This window comes from Passer montanus, unplaced genomic scaffold, assembly GCF_014805655.1.
Source record: "Passer montanus isolate IOZ18808 unplaced genomic scaffold, ASM1480565v1 scaffold135, whole genome shotgun sequence".
In the NCBI taxonomy this organism is placed as follows: domain Eukaryota; kingdom Metazoa; phylum Chordata; class Aves; order Passeriformes; family Passeridae; genus Passer; species Passer montanus.
Window position 1 is genome coordinate 1087419 of NW_024360386.1, and position 11651 is coordinate 1099069.

The following is an 11651-nucleotide window of genomic DNA, read 5'->3' on the forward strand; positions in this document are numbered from 1 at the left end:
TGTTCCCACAACGCAGCAAGCATTTGGGAGGAAGGCAGGAATCAATTTGGTCTTTTGCCTTCAGCTAAGACATTCAAGGAAAGAAAATTGAGAGAAGAACAACTGTTTTATTAATATTATTTTTTATTATTATTATTTACTCCTCTGAATTTCCTGCCTTCTCATAAATTCTAGTGGGAAATGTACTCACTGACCTTATAACTCCCCAAACCAAACACGATGCCAAGATTTCTCCACAGGCCAGCTTTCCTTCAGTTTGCCATATGGGATGCAGCCCTCGTTCCTACAACACAGGCAGGCAGGTCAGTACTTAGTCACAACTCATGACACACAAACATGTTGTGGGCAGGAACATGACAAGCAGAGAACACCAGCAGGCATCGTGTTTTTCCTGGCTACATCTGTGCTAGTAAATAAAAGGAGGCCAAGGTAGAGAACCAGGCTCTGTGATGAGTTGTCTGTGGTGTTCAGCTGTGAGCAGGCCCCCAGCATAATTTTGGATGATATGCTCCCAGAAAATGGCCAGGCACAGCTTGGGATGAGCATCTATCATGGATTTTTCTTTCCCTTCATGGGTAAAAGTGCATCCAGTCTGGCTCTCTCTGTCCCACAGGCTCTAAGGCATTGTGCCTTCAGAGGGCCAAATGTACAGAGCTAAAAGTAAAAAAATACAGGGAAAAGTTCTACTGGGTCAGGAGATATTTGTAAAAAAAATATTGGAAAATGAGGTGCTTTAAAGATTCAGTCTGCTCTGATGGTGATGGTGTGGTGTTTATTTGTTTGTGGCTGGTGGGGGGAAGAGAATGAGCCCTAAAAAATGGTCTGAAGTTGGATTTAAGTTTTGAAACGCAGATTTTGGGGGCAGAGAGAGGACGCCAGAGGGAAATCCATCCACTGGAAAAAGTGCTATATCCCAGCTTTGTCTCAGACTGGCTGGTGTCAAGTTAGTCCTGGACATGGTGTCCTGTTGAGTTGGATGAACTTTTGCTGGAGGAGCACTGGGGTGCCAAAATACAGACCCTGAGGTACCACCAGGACCTGTCCTTCTCTGGAATGTTATAGACCAGGATGACAGGTGTGGAACTGAGCCAGACCTCACGTTCTGGACTGTAGCAATGAATTTGCAAGGTTTAGGCCACAGTGTGCTCCAGCCAAACTGCTTTTGGACCCTCTGGGATTCGTCAAGGCTGCTAAGACATAAATTGTGCTAAATTAAGAAAGAGGAGGTTGAGAAACAGAATGCCAAGACCACAAGAACTGGATAAAAGAGGGTGGTGGTGCACCTGGGCTGTAACCAACCACATATCCTGAGAAGTGCGTGCAGAACACGTGGACAAGACACAGGCACCAGCCAAGAAATGTGTGATCAGTGTGTGCAGCAGTTTCAGAACGGATAAACAGAGCATAATGTAAACAATAAAACAGCTTCTGCTTAATCATATTGGTTAGCTGTCTAGGAGTCTGATCCCCCACAGTGGATCAGGACTGGTGGCCCTGAGTTGGGTCTTGCTCATCTGCATTTTGGGACAAACCTGCAGGCAGCTTTCAGCCCTTGGGAAGAGCCACATGGAAAATGTCCAGGGCTCACCAGGGTCACCTCAGGGGCCACACCACGGCCTGTGCTCCTTCTTGGTGATGGATGACTCGGAAAGAAGTTCAGACACTGATCCAATTACATTAACAGCACCCAGGTTTGCTCTGTGCTTTCCCACTGCCCCAGCCGAGCCAGAATCCAGGGAAACTGGCTCATAAACCTGCCCTGCTTTGCATTAGCAAAGCCAATCTGATTAACTCCCCAGCAGGAGCAAGGCACAGCTCCCAGCCCCAGCTCAGCTTCCATATCAGAGACCTCCGGTGAATTGGATCCAGAGGAGGCAGCTGTGAGTTATGGGGCTGGAATTCCATCAAGGGCTTCTGGGGAGGTCACAAAACCACCAAATAGCTCTCACAGCCTCCCTCCCTCTTCCCATGCACCGTCCCAAAACAGAATTACAGCCCCATAATTCAAAGACGGTCTGTTTGTCTGCAGGAGGACAAATGCAAGGAGCCATCTGGGGCTGTAAATCCATCCCTTTTCCTGCCACTCTTCCACCTTCACAGGATGGGGCTTCCAGCCTTCACCCAGGGCTCCTCACTTTCCTCACCCATCCAATCTTCATCTCCTTTCTCCTTCTTTTCCTTCTTAATAGAGACATAAAAGCAGTGGGTGTCTGACACTGCTGACCACTTACAGCCAATCCCTTTCCCTTCACCCTGGAGAGTGAGAGCAGCACTCACTCTGCTCCTCAATCCTATTTATCCACAACCCATTCCCTGGCATAAGCCAGACTGCAAACATCCAACCCACATTAAACCTCCTCAATAAAACACACCCTGTTTTTTTTTTTCCAAGTTGAGCCAAACAAGGGCCAAACAACAATTTTCCCTTAATTGCATTATTTTTGATTATTTAAGGGACAAGGAGGGGCTTGGGGACACGCCTTTATAATTTTGCTGGCATTTACATGCAGGTATTTACAAAACCAGTTTGGAATATTTCAGCATTATAAGTTAGATAAAATCAAGTGATTCCAACCTTGTTCTGTTTGTGGGGTGTTTTGGGCACCCTGGGCTTCAGAGCTGGCCCATGTTTCCCAAATATTCCCTTCAATTGTGGACAAACCAGACTGCAAATCCTTTGGAAGTTAAAGCTGGGAGGCACCATAAAATAAGCAGTAATTCAGCGAGGAAAGAAAAGTCCAGAAAGGAAGGATTTTCTAGGGTCAGCCACAAAACTGAGACTAGAAGATGCTGGTCACCCTATCTCTTCTACCAAACCTGCTGGTCAGTCTGAATAAGCAAGATAAAACTGGATTTGGGCACTTCACATTTCCTCAGAATCCCTTTTTCTCCTTCCACCAGAACTTTTACAACTTCCTAAATTCAGGAATTTGGTTTGATAGGTCAAGAAGCAGGACCTGGAAGTGCTGGACATCCCAATGTGAGACATGGCAGGGCAGCATTTCTCAGTGGCTCAGGGATTTCTGTACCTTCTCTGTCATTTTTGTAACATACTTTATTATATAAATTATCATCAACTCCCTTGAAGACAGGAGGGGGCTGTGTCCATGTCAAACCTTAGTGAAACCAGCAGCAGATTTGCTGTGTTTGCTTAAATTCAAATGCTCTTGTGAGCTCAAAGGTGAAAAGCCAAAGGGTTTGTGGTGCTCTGACTCAGGCAGCAGCTCCAGAACACTTGGAATGGTTTTTCCTGACAAGTGGTACAAATTTTGAGGGTATCTTGTGCTCCTGACTCTGAAAACAATATCTAGGAAGGTTCTTTCACCAGTCAAAAATAGAGGTAGGGTCATATGTGGACTTTAAGCCATATAACAAACCCCAAAATATTACAGGACAAAACATCTGGGAAAAAATGGATGAAAACAATTCTGAACTCTTAAAAAGCCAACTGATAAGAAACCACCAAGAGTCTTGGTGAATCCCAGTAGAAGAGTGCTCTGTAAACTGGATTGTGCCCTGTGATCAGCATTGTGGGATTTCATATATATGTATAAATTCTTTAGTTACTAAGACTACCCCGTGTAATATTTGATAATACAGCCCCTTTGGGAAGTTGACTGGAAGGGAAAGGAATTAAACATTGTTCCAGATTTCTAGCCTGGGGAATCATCTTAAAGGCTTGTTTTGGTTTACTTTTTTTGCCTTGCTATTTCTTGCCCCCCCTTTGGATATCTCTCATTTTTCTTCCTTAGGACAGAATTTCAATTAGCAGAAGGATAATGCCATTGGGAAGCACTGAATATCCTTGGAGATAAATCTAGCTGGAAATTGTCAATGCAACATCTGAAGCAGCCTGACAGCAGAGGTCCTATAAAGCTTAGATTATAAATAATAATAATAAAAAGTCCAGTCCTTAAAAATAATAAAAAGTCCAGTAATCAGTGTGCCTTTCAGAGGGGGAATGAAAGGGGCGGGAAGGAGGTTGTTTTTTGAATTGCTACATTCAACTGCAAAAGAGGATGATAAAAGAAAAAGAAATGCATTAGGGACACCCAAACTGCTGCATCTGACTCATAAAATGTCTAGATAACCTTCTAGGCACACCTACAACCATCTTTTGGATGGATATTTTCATCAGCCAGCTGAAAATTTCCTGTTGAACTTTCCCTTATGAGAGGGTTGACAGAGATCCATGAAAGCTGCAGGAATCCAGCAGGGGTGGAGGACATTGAGAAAGTTCTAGAGCAGTCCTGAGCAGGTAGGAGTGTTCATTTGGTGTTTTCTCATTCATTTGGTGTATCCTCATTCTTAAAAACCAAGATTTTCAATGTAAGGCAACTTTCCTTGTGGGAGAGGAGGGATTGCTCAGCCTGGAGAAGGTAAAGCTCCAGGGAGATCCTATAAAACCACCCAGTGCCTGAAGAGGGAACGTTGATAAGGATGTGGAGTGACAGGACAAGGAGCAATGTCTTTGAAATGACCAGGGGCAAGTTTGGATTGAATATTAAGAATAAATTCTTCCCTGTGAGGGAGGTGAGGCCCTGGCACAGGGTACCCAGAGAAGCTGTGGCTGCCCCTGGACCCCTGGCAGTGTCCAAGGCCAGGTTGGACAGGGCTTGGAGCACCCTGGGATGGGGGAAGGTGTCCCTGCCACGGCAGGGGGTGGCACTGGCTGCTCTTTAAGATCCCTTCCAACCCAAACCATTCCATGATTTTGTGATCCTGTGATTCACTCCATGTCCTGTGACCAGGATGATCTGACACAGCTCTGCCTTCCCCTCCTCACTGCTGACCTCTCACACTCACCTGATGAGTTCACCTGATGAGATCACCAGAAATGGCCTGAAGAACTTGCCTGTCACTGCTGCTTGAACTGGGGGCTGGAGGATCTCTTGAGGGCTCTCAGAGATGAGACACACACGGCCCAAATTTTGCTGAGCCCCTTTATCTGCTCACATCTGGTTATCTTCAACACAATCTGTTTGCTTCAGCACAGCTGAGCTGAGGCTGGTATCAGGAACATGTTGAGAAGATCCCTCCAATCCATTCCAGAGGCTCAAAGGAGCCATGGATACTCCTGGGCAGATGATTTCAGATTAGCTGGGACCATGTAAAACATGTCACCACCCACCCAAAATGGCCATAGAGTCTGTCTTAGGTTGAAAGATGTGGCTGGGGGTGGGTGTTCTATTGCCATCTGTCAAAGTTATCTCAGTTCATGGGGCAGTTTTCTTTCTCTCTCCCACAGCCAATCCTCCCTCCAGCAGATCTCTGCTCTCCAGTCCATGGCCACTGAGTGTCCCTGCAGGGCTGATCCAATTCCAGCATCCCATGAGAGATGCTCCGCCCAGGGCAGGAGCCAAGCTTTAGATTTGTATTTTTAATTTTCCTAGTAAAGAACTGTTATTCCTGTTCCCATATCTTTGCCTGAGAGCCCCTTAATTTCAAAATTATAACAATTCAGAGGGAGAGAGTTTACATTTTCCATTTCTGGGGAGGCTCCTGCCTTTCCTAGCAGACACCTGGCTTTTCAAACCAAGGCAGAGTCACTGGGAGGTTTGGGTTGGAAGGAACCTTAAAGATCATTGAGTTCCAGCACCCTGCATGGGCAGGGACACCTGAAAGAGGAAGCAAATATTCTGATATCAGCAATGGAACCACTGCAGACCTTCCCTTCCATGAAGAAGGGTATTTATGGCCACGTTCTGTGGCATTAGAAATCATCAAGAGGTAGGGCTTGAGCTCTGCACTCAATCTCTGCAGAACCACACATTCTCCACCAGCAATTCCTTTCAGCAATCTGAATCTAAAGAAAAATTGCTGACAAAGGAAATAAAAATATTTATTTTTGAAGTATGGGCTGATCCTAAGACATTTTACGTGATCAGTTTTTGGCAGATTTGGACTTTAAAACTGTATTTCTTCAGTCACTGTTGCAACTGAATGGGCTTTTTCACACTAAAAGCATTGATTTTCAACTCCTGCTCTCTTTTTTTAAATTAGTCAACTTGCTTGAGAGTGGGATTTCTGCAGTAAGTTGAGTGTTTTTTACCATTGCCAAGATCTCCTTTAAATATTTTCAGGATAAATACCTGCAACAGAAAAGTGTGCACAGCTCCAGGCACCTGGCCAATGCCTTTGAATATTCACAATTAGCAAAGAAAAAAGAGAAAAAAAAAATCTTTCCAGTCAGGAAGCAGAAACAAAAATCATAATTAAAACATTAAATGCAGAACAAACCATCATTGCTTCTCACAGCAATTTGGACCCTAAAAATCCTGCTCACATAAATGCTGGAAAACATGTAACTAGCATAGATTTGATGAGGAATGTGACATAATTTACAGGAAAAATGGCAAATTGTCAGTCTGGGGGATGAGTTAAACCTCCAAAATAATCTGTCTAGTCCCACAGTTCAAGCCTGCATGGGGCCAGCAGCAGTTTTTGGATGAACTCTTGCCTGAGACTTTTTTCAGGGTTAGATTTTGGCTTCGTTAAGAACAGCAGGTATTTCCTTGTGATGGGATGGGAATCCCTCTACATCTTCATCTCAGAGGGGAGAGGACAAAGTGTAACTCAGAATAGTGGCATCAAAGGGGAGGAAACCACTGTCTGCAAGCACACAGAGAGAGGGTTCTGATCTGGAGAGATGCTGTCAGCAGCAGAAGATTGAGCACAAAGAAGATCTGGGGCTCCCCACAGGCCTGCTGAGCAGGTTTTTGGGACCTCTGCTTTGGTTTAAGCCCATATTAACCCTTCAAGCCCTGAAAAGAGCTCAGCTCAGCCATCACTGCTCCCTGGTCCTGCTGGTGACTTCCCTGTGCTGAGAAAAATCTCACATTTTTTTCCCTTTCTCAGCGACATGAAGAGATGAAAAACCCCAAAAGTCTTTCTAAAACCATGAGGCCAACAAGTGTTGGTGGAGCAATATTTCCTTTTCCAGTCACAGCATGACCTTGGGGGTAAAAAAATCTTGTTTCTGCCTTTTTCACCTGTATAGAGATCACTCCAGAAACATCCACTGGGACTGTCTGAGTGTCACCTGCAGTTTGAGCCTTGCAGGACTGAAATACCTCAGCTCTTGGTCTCTCCTGACTGCCGTGGGCTCAGCAATGCATGGAAGCACCTCTCAAACTCAATTTATTTCAAGCACAGGTGACTCTGATGGATTAACGTGCCCTGAGACACCAGCAAATAGTTTTGAGGATGTGGGAAAGGAGCTGAATCATCCTCAGACACCAAAGCCACACTGGCTTGGCCCTGGACTCCAAACCTGCCAACCACCAGCATCACAAACATTCCAGGTGAATTTGCCTCTGGAGAAAAGTCCTGGCCAGTCCTCTGAGGCCAAAAAATGTCCCTGGAAAGACGCCAGGGGAAGGTGACCTGGTGCTGGAAGGCAGATCGAGTCCACAGGCAGCCAGGTGAGAAAACTGCCCGGGGGTTGTGTCTGCAGGAAGGAAAGGGAAGGTTTGCAGCTCTTCCACTTGCCCAGGGGGGAAATCACACAAGCCTCAGAAACAGCAGGCCAAGATCAAAGGGGAGACAATTAGGAAAAGAGAGAAGAATGGAGAAATGGGAATAATTTATGCTAGAGTAGTGCTCCAGGGCTTACTCTTTCTTGTGCTAAAGCTTTCAAGCCCCAAGTGCTGTGGAATGCAGCTTTTCTTCTCCTCCTTATCTTGTGAAGGGATTCCTCCACTCTCCCTTGGTTTGAACACATGAGGAGCAGGAATAGAATTAAAAATATCCCTCCTTGGCTGGGCTGGTCCCTTGGAATCAGGCAGAGCAGATCACCTGCCTTCTCCTGGTTCCCAGGCAGACCTGAGCCACACCAGATGTCTGTCAGCAAGAGAGAAAAAATGAAATTCTTACTCCTTGTTGCACATCTTGTTTATTCACTGTGGTTCTATCCTGTTTTGGGCTCAGAGGAACCTTCCCACCTTAATTCATCAGCAAGGCTGATCCATCAGCTGGATCCAAGAGGGCTGAAAATGCCAACAGCCCCACACAGGGCTGGAAAAGGGGAACATGTGATACAGAAACCTGTGGCTCTGCAGAAGCACCTGGAGGCTGGGCAGATAATTCAGGGTGTTAGGAATGGTTTAAGAGGTTAAATCCAAGAATTATCCCTCCCCTTCTCTTCCTCTGCCATGGACGGTTTTACAGTGAGAAACAACAGGAGAAAGGAGAAGGCAAATACAGTTCACATTATTTGAGTATTTCTCACAGCACTGAGAAAGTGAGAGGGCTGAGCAGCACCTTTTTGAAGCAGAACAAAACCCAAAATAATACAGGGCCCAGAGGGCTCTGGAGCATTACATTTTCTAATAAAAAAATCTGCTTTAAACTTTGCCAGCTTCTCCCTTTAGCTGCCCACCTGCTTCTCTCTCTGCCCAGGGAAGGAGCAGAGCAGAGGGCTCTCCCTTCCCACTGCAGTGTTTGTATATTGAAACACTGCCTCCACTTGCACCAGGGGATCTGTCCTAGCTCAGTGCTCACAGCCCAGGAATATTGCCAGGGATGGGTGATGGCTGAGAGGAACCCCATGGGGACCACGAAGATGACAGCAGCAATATTGAAGAGACTGTGTTTGGCTTCCCACTTCAGCCTCAAGTCTGCTCTACCTTGAAAGACAAAAAAAAAATCTGTTTATTTCCCAGAGAGGGAGAAGAGATAAGTGATTTGGATCAAGACATATTCAGGGTTTGCTAATAAGTTGCCTCAGAAGTTTGCCTGCAGAATGATTTTATACTTTTTAGGTAGGTCCACGATATTTGCAAGATCACCTAAGACTTGATCTCTCCATGGCAATGAAATGAGACAATTCCCCAAAGGGGCCCAGACTCAGCTGTGGCACAAGTGGAAGCAAACAGGCTCCTGATGACTGATTGCCTGAAATATGTTCATTATCTCTTGGGAACATCAGCTTGCAGCAGCAGAGCTCTTGGGCTTGGAGTCCAGCAGAGTGAGACAGGCTGGGTGGGAGGGAGGTGGAATCCCAGCTCAGGTGACACTTGGGAGGCACCAGCTGGGCAGACATCATTTTTTGGGTGGTACAAGCTGGGTCTTTGGGGTGTCGGGATCAGAATCCAGCTCTCTGCAAGGCATTTGGTGCTCAGTGCACTCCCAGCAGCAGATCCAGAATGTTTTCCTTCTGCTGGTCACTGACATTTTGCAAGGCATTTCTTTACCTCTGAACAATGTCTCCTCACCTATAATCAGAATTACAACATACACATAATTTCTCCATCTACTACTTCCTTAAGTGAGTGGGTTTTGCACAGCTTTCAAGGGTTTCCAGCATAGCAAACTGTTCTTTTATCAAAGTGCTCTTAAATTGGGCACAAATGTTTCATGTGCTCTCAAATTTACAGCACATCACAAGCCCTAGTTTTATAACTGACAGGGCTTAAACCTGAATGAAATTAATAGGACTACACAAATCAAACAGGTGCTGAAATATTTGGGTAGTGATTTATACAAGTTGACAAAAACAACATTTCTGCTTTCAGGGTAATGTTAGTAGTACTTGAAGGGAGGAGCAGCATTTTGTTGCCTGGACAAAATACTGAAAATTAAGGGTGAATCTCAAATATGGTCTGGAAAAGGACAATTTTGGGAAAGCAAAATGGGTGAAAATACCAAGAAGCAGCTTTCTTGCTGGTGTCAGGTTAATTACACCTTCCTACGGTGTCACAAAAGAGCTGTAAGAGGTGTCTGTGTTGCTGGTGTGGTGTTTGAGTGAGCAGCCAGCCCAGCACTGGCTCTGATTAGGGCCTCTAAATGCTGTTATTATCATTAGCAACAATCAGGATCCCCGGAATGGGGCTGGTGCTGCCCTGCTGCTGCCTTTGCAGCACAGGCAAGGCAGACAGATTTCTTAGAAGGGCGTGGAGTGTCCCTGCAAAGGGCGCTTTACAAGCGGTTTTAAACTGAAATAAATAGGTTTATACTGGACATTAGGAAGAAATTTTTCCCTGTGAGGGTGGGGAGGCTCTGGCACAGGGTGCCCAGAGCAGCTGGGGCTGCCCCTGGATCCCTGGCAGTGTCCAAGGCCAGGCTGGACAGAGCTTGGAGCAACCTGGAATAGTGGGAGATGTCCCTGCCCATGGCATGGGGTTGGAACTGGGTGACCTTATTGCAAGATGTGGCTGGGGTGTGTTTTCTGTGCCCATCTGTCAGAGCTGGGGCAGTTCTCTCTGTCCATGGGGCAGTTTTCTTTACCTCTCCCACATTTTTAATTTTCCTAGTAAAGAACTGTTATTCCTATTCCCTTGTCTTTGCCTGAGAGCCCCTTTATTTCAAAACTATAATAATTTACATTTTCCATTTCAAGGGAGGCTCCTGCCTTCCTTAGCAGACACCTGGCTTTACAAACCAAGACATTGCCTCTCTTCATTCCTTTTTCCATCCCTGCCACCCACCTGGCTGCAGCACTTCCCAGCTGTTTCATCCCAGCCTCTCCAGCAGTTTTTCCCTCTCCCACCCCCATTCCCTGTGCTTCCAGCAGCCTCCTGAATGTCCCTTCTCCAGAGAAGGGCTGGTACCCCCAGTTATCCTTCCCCCAGCTCCACAACACCTTGTAGGTGATTTCCCTGGGTGGTCAGGGTGGACATTCCCTCCTTCCCCCACTGATTCTTCACGCCCTATTTATTCCTTCTCTGCCCTCAGCCCCCAGGGGAGGTTTCTGTGAGTCCCTGGCTGGGGACAGGCTGAGCTGTGCCATCATCCATCACGGTGACAGCCACGCTGTGGAAGGGCTGGGTGGCACAGAGCCAGGGCTAATGGCCCGAGACACCACTCGCCTTCACTCCCAGCTGCTTTGGGAGCACTCCCAGGTGCCAGTCCCAGCTCCCCCTGGCCCCTGAAGGAAGGATGAGGTGGTTCAAGGCAGGGGGAGGTTTGTGATGGTGGAGCTTGGTAACACGAGCTGCCAACAGCTCTTAGGTTGTGCCACAATCAGGACACAGTGACTTTGAGAGCCTCCTGTGTGCCCCAGGAGAGCTGTGGTTTGGGGTCATGCCCTGTCCAGAACCCAGGGCTTCTCGTGGGTGACCAGCATGGGATGGCCACAGCTCTGCTCTGCTTCATCCAAGGAGATGGAATAAGCATGGCATCAAATCTGGAGTAAAATTACCTAGAAATCATGTTTTATGTCTGGGAATATCTGTTCTCCCTGAGGTCAGGTGTCACTGTCCTCCCATGGATTATCCCGTGGTGTTTCTCTGGTTCTGGATGCCTGTTCATCTCTGAAGGCAGCAGGAAACACCAGTGGGATCAAGAGGAGTGAGTCTGGCTGAATCTGGTCTTTGCTTTCTGTGGCTTTGCCTTCACAGAGAGACAGAAACAGTTTCTTTTGCTCCCTGTTTTATTACCTTCTTCCACAGCCTTCAGATAAATGCTGTTACACAACCTTTATTTCTTAAATGGCCTGTCTTGCAGAGGGAGAGATGATCTTGTCAAAACTGAACAAAACCCCATTTTCACCATGAATCTCTGAGGGAACAAAAATGTGAGGGAACTGTGAAGTGCCACAGCACCAAATACTGCTGCCTCCACAGCCTGTTCCTGCACTCAGCTCAAGGACTTTGCCTTCCATCACCTCAGCCCCTGGGAGTTTACCTGACCATCACTGCTGGCACTTCCCC